Source organism: Mytilus trossulus, chromosome 5 (genome assembly GCF_036588685.1).
Source record: "Mytilus trossulus isolate FHL-02 chromosome 5, PNRI_Mtr1.1.1.hap1, whole genome shotgun sequence".
Classification (NCBI taxonomy): Eukaryota; Metazoa; Mollusca; class Bivalvia; order Mytilida; family Mytilidae; genus Mytilus; species Mytilus trossulus.
In genome coordinates this window covers 24,750,196-24,756,039 of record NC_086377.1, presented here as the reverse complement: position 1 = coordinate 24,756,039, position 5,844 = coordinate 24,750,196, and positions in this window count along the sequence as shown.

Here is a 5,844-nt window from a genome sequence, read left to right as displayed (position 1 = left end):
CGTTTTGTGTTGATTAGCCAATATGCAAATGTAATACATGTGTATTCAATCGTCACAACTCGGCCGATTCGGAGAGTAGCGGAGTCACCCGAGGATTGCCGATTGATGTGTATTGATGTAAAATTGTTATCGAAGTTGCTTATAACAAAAAAGAACAAAGAGTTACTCTTCATTCCTTTATACATCGAACGTCTCAGTCAAAATTAAAAATATATTTTTTTCTAAATAATTGACATAAATCTGTGTAGATTTGTATACATTTATATTTGAGATAGCTATTATGTATTATAATGCTTCCAATGTAAAATAAAATGGTTAAAATATGATCTGGTAACTTCCAGTGATTGTTTTTATCTTATATGCAATGCTATGATATGTACAATACTTAAAAATCAAAAAGAAGGTTAATTTGTAATAAAGTTTAGCTTAAACATATTTTATTGTCCAAAAACATTGATAATAGGATTAGACACAAGTTTTGCAACTTAGAACGTCTCTAATAATTATAGGTTTAAGATAATATGCAAAGAATGTCGTTTTAGGAAGATTACTCCTTGTAATAACTGATTAGTTTTGAAGATTGACTTGATTTTGTCTTACTGATTACTTTTGCTCTTTTAAGTGTCTATTTTATGGTTTTTACTAGTAATTTTGGGGCCCTTTATAGCTTGTTGTTTGGTGTGAGCTTAGGCTCCGTGTTGAAGGCCGTACACTGACCTATAATGGTTTACTTTTTTAAATTGTTATTTGGATGGAGAGTTGTCTCATTGGCACTCACAACACAACTTCCTATTTCTATTTATCTTATATTTGTTTTAAATATAATATGCAACAACGCCAAATACAGAAGCAAAAATTTCATTACAGGGGATATAACTCGTCTGACAGTTTTGATGTATCTAGACAGAAGGTAGAACTCTTCATTCTGAATATGTTCTGTCCTTTCATATATAGATAGAGGCAACAGTAGTATACAGCGGTTCGAAATTCATAAATCGATTGAGAAAAAAAAAAACGAATCCCGGTTAAAAACTAAAACGGAAACGCATCAAATATAAGAAAGGAACTACGACACAACAGAAACACAACATTAAAATGTAACACACACAGAAATGAACTATACAAATTATATATTGCCATTTTTCCTGACTTGATACAAGACATTTTAAGAAAACAAATGGTGGTTTGAACCTGGTTTTATGGCAAATACTGGTAAATGGGAGAATATATAGGACAGAGGAACACACAAATAATAGCTAACAAACGGTACCAGGTTTAGAATTTAATACGCCGGACGCGCGTCTCGTTCACACAAGACCAATCAGGCACGCTCAGATGAAAAAAATACGAAAGCAAAAGCAAGTACAAAGTTGAAGTGCACTTTGGACCAAAAGTTGTGCTTAATACGGATAGGGTTTTCTGTCTATATATCGTTTTCAATAGTACCAGTGAGAATAAGAAAAACATTCCATTCGGAGCTACTTTCTAAATGCATGTATCTGCAATAATTCGAAAATGTTGATCTGCAGTCCAAAATCCTTTTTTTTTAATTTGATGCACTATTTGGATAGGTCGAACATTTGAAAAAAAAACTTCTGTTCTGTATACATGAATGATAGATTCCGTAAAAAGTAATATTATCATAAGTTATTGATCCTTTTTTTATAGTATAATATAACGATTGCGTTATTTAGCCAGCAGAATTTCGTCTTATAATATCGATAACGATAGATATATTATATTATATGAGTCCCTTGGGTGGTACGCAAATTTACATAAAAGGAAAAGAAAGTGACACTCGTGTAAATTGACCAGCTTATATGATAATCATGTAAGAGGAAGGGAGAGAGAGAGGGAAATTTATCGTATCGACCTAAAATTGAAACTACTGGACCAGGTTTACTTTTATGGATTGTTATTTGGATGGAGAGTTGTCTCAATGGCACTCAAATCACATCTCCCTATATGTAGATGATTTATTACCACACGTATAAAAGAGGGGCGGAAGATACCAGTCAAATGTTATAAATGTTAACCTACTTCCAAATGATATTTGAACTGAAAATGAATTATAATTATATATAAATATATATTTATGATTTTATGATAGTTGAAGGAAATAGCTGTGAATAAGTGATCAAAAGCTGTAAAAATTAATATTTATTGCATAATTGACATAAGTATTATGGAGTGTGTGGGGTCTTTGACTTACTTGAAACAAATACACAAGCAACCAGATATTGGTCAAGTCCAATATTTTTAATGATTTTATCCGCAACAAGAAAATAAAACATGGTCCTTTTTAAGTTGCAATGGTTAAACACACAAGTGTTATTACTTTTACTTTTATTTTGTATCGTCCAACTTTATATGTTTGTTGGCGTTTATTTTTGTTGCACTTCAGTGTTTCAATTGTTTCATTGCTTTTTTTTTTAAAGTCAATGTGTTACCCTCGGTTTTAGTGTGTAACCCGGGTTTGTTTTTCACTCTATCGATGTATTACTTTTGACCATCAGTTTACAACTGTTGCCTGTATTTATGCTCTAGAAGCAATTGACTAATTAATATCAGACATTCCGTTTTCATTAAATTTGTTTTGGACATACTGTTAAATTGTAATATAATTTTTATCTAAGGTACCACCTTTTAGTAATCGTTTTATATCTACTTGAATACTTTGTTCTTAATAACAGTGTGATTTGATCTGAAGTCGAGAGCTGTCTCATTGGCAATCATATCATATACAGAATGTATTCTTATTTTTATATTAAACATAAATTATTTGTACTTGTACAGTGAAAATGGACTTCACACTAAACTCCAAAACATATAAATGAACTAAAATTGAAAAAAAAACAAAACAACAAAGACAAGAAGTTCCTGAACAGACAGAAACTTGGGGATGGGTTAAACATGTTTTATGAGATTTCAACCCTTCCCTATACCTCTAGCAAATGTAGAATAAAGAAACACGCCATAAATAAGCACTGATAAACTCAGTTCAAAAGAAATCTGATGTTAAAATAGGTAACAAAATAAACTAAGCAACATGACAATGAACATAAATTAACAAAGATAAAAATGGAAATGGAGAATGTGTAAAAGAGACAACAACCCGACCATAGAATAGACAACAGCAGAAGGTCACCAACAGGTCATCAATGCAGCGAGAACTTCCCGCACCCAGAGGTGACCTTCAGCTGGCCCCTAAACAAATATATATACTAGTTAAGTGATAATTAACGCCATACTAAACTCCAAATTGTACACAAGAAACTAAAAAAAAAAATAAAAAATAATACAAAACTAACAAAGGCCAGAGGCTCCTGACTTTGGACAGGTGCAACATTTGGGCGGGGTTAAGCATGTTTAGATATCTCAACCCTACCTCTATACCTCTTGTCAATGTCAGGCCTCTACATTATCATTTTTTCTCACTTGTCCCTTCGGACAAGTTGAAAGAAAATCAACTTGTCCGAACTCTTAACTCACTTGTCCGAATTTATAATTGAAAATCCTCCATATTGATTATACATGTATGTTATAGGCAATAATAACACTTGCCCTTTGATTGTACCTAATAAAGATCAATATAGGGAGCATTTTGTTATGTTATATGAATGCCACATCAAAATTCATTTTATTATTTCAGACTGAAGGCTTATTTGCAAGACTGAGCTCTCTGACTCATTGTCACTATCATGTGTCGATCATTAAATCATATCTCTTCCCATATTATTATTACTACTAGGTTCTCCTATTCATGGACCTATATTCATTCTGAAGTAGTGGTAGCACCTTGTTTACAATAAACCTTTTTAATTTATTGATGGTGCCAAACAAGATTTTACATTTTATTTTGATTTTTACATACATTGATATATAATCATGAAGTACATTAAACATTTTAGTAAAACATCTGCCTTTTTAGATTTTATTTAATTTTTACATCTTAACTTATTATTTTAACATATAGATCTTATTAAATAAAACCTTATTTAATCTAATGTTATGCCTAAAAGCAAAATCAAATGATACAAACTTTTTAATTAAAAATTTAAGAGTTAAGGTAAAACTCCATATCATGAATATGGAGGTGCTCCTAATTCAAGAGGCTTATACTAAGAAGACATTTACATTGGTTTCCTTCCCCTTACTTATTTTTCCATGGTTAATGGCTGCCAGCATGTTCAAATTCGTTCAATCAGAGACATATTATACAAGTTTATATGTCTCTGGTTCAATCAATGAATATTTATTTCATTTTGTATGATCAATAAAACAATCATTCATATTTTTAGGAATATATAAGTCTTGAATTTGATCTATTAACATCTGACATCGATTTTTTCACTTGTCCCATCGGACAAGTAGTATGATGAATCTACTTGCCCGACACCTATTTCCACTTGTCCCGGACAATCGGACAAACGGTAATGTCGAGCCCTGAATATTATGTAGAAAAATAAACGCATAACGAAACGCGCATAAACATTCAGATCAATGGGATTTATTTTTTAAAATGGTACTATATCGATAAAACCAGATGATTCCAAATATCTGGCAAAAAAAAAACCAAAAAAAACCAACATGAGTAGCGAACTTCTCAAATGAATAGGTTGAAGGCGTAGTTAGAACCGAACGAAAATGTTCAACCATAATCGAAGACGTAATAATTGAAAACTGTAAACCAGCCTTGAAATGTGTTCAGGTCATTAGGAATGGCATATTTTGGCTTATATATTCTGACATTCCTTTACAGGGTCTTTACATAAAAAAACAACCCACAATCATTCTTAAATAAGTTGATTGCATGACATGGGTTATGCTTTTTTTTTTTATCATTGTATGATACTAAATCCCTAACGGGAGGGACTGTACTTCATAAAATGAAGACATTAGATTTTTGATCATTTTTATTACTTCTTCTTTTTTATAAGATATTGAAGACATTTGTTTAACTATTTGTTAATTGTCGTAACACATACACTTTGGATGAGGTTGATATTAAATACGGGTTTCCTCTCCTCTTTAATTTAACATTATGCGTAGATGATATAGGTCATTTATCATACACAATAAACACCTAAAGTCTTTTGATTGAGGTCCTTTGTACATGACCTTTAATTTGGGCTGAACGATTGTTGTGGTAATTTGTCTCTCTATATACGATAGTAAGGAAATTCACTGAATTTTGTTCCAGTCGTGATTCCTACACAAGAAACGGAGCATACATGTACTTTCTCAGTGTTCCCAACTTTTCAAATAAAAAAAATGTTCTCGCAGTGATTGTTCTCTACCGAAATGTCAAGGTAAAAAATAATTTACGAAACTAAAAAAAAAGGAAATGTTCAAATGTTTGCCTTATTAAATGTATTTAACATAGAAAAAAAATAGTACTACTATGAAAATTTATTGATCATTGCCATTGTATAATGTAATGATTGTTTGTTATTGGAGCAGAATTCTTAAACTGATGATGGCTGTATTATATTATACTGTTGTCCGCCCTCAAGCTGTCCGACATCGTCATCAGCATATTCATCTTAAAATAAACAAAGCTTTTGTAACTAGAACTTAACAAGATGACTTTCAATCATATATATATAGTTTAACAATTATTAACGATAATAATTAATGGTTACTTTCAAATATAAAAACAACGAAAAAAGGACCATACATCTTTCCTTCAACAGCTTCTTAAACCATTAAAAGAAAGAGAAAATGTGAAAACTTATGACACAGACAAAAGTATCGAACTCATCTGAAAAATAGACTTCAAAAGATTTATTAACCGACTTATCACCTTCTTCACAACTGCAAATCTTAAAATAAATTTTACAT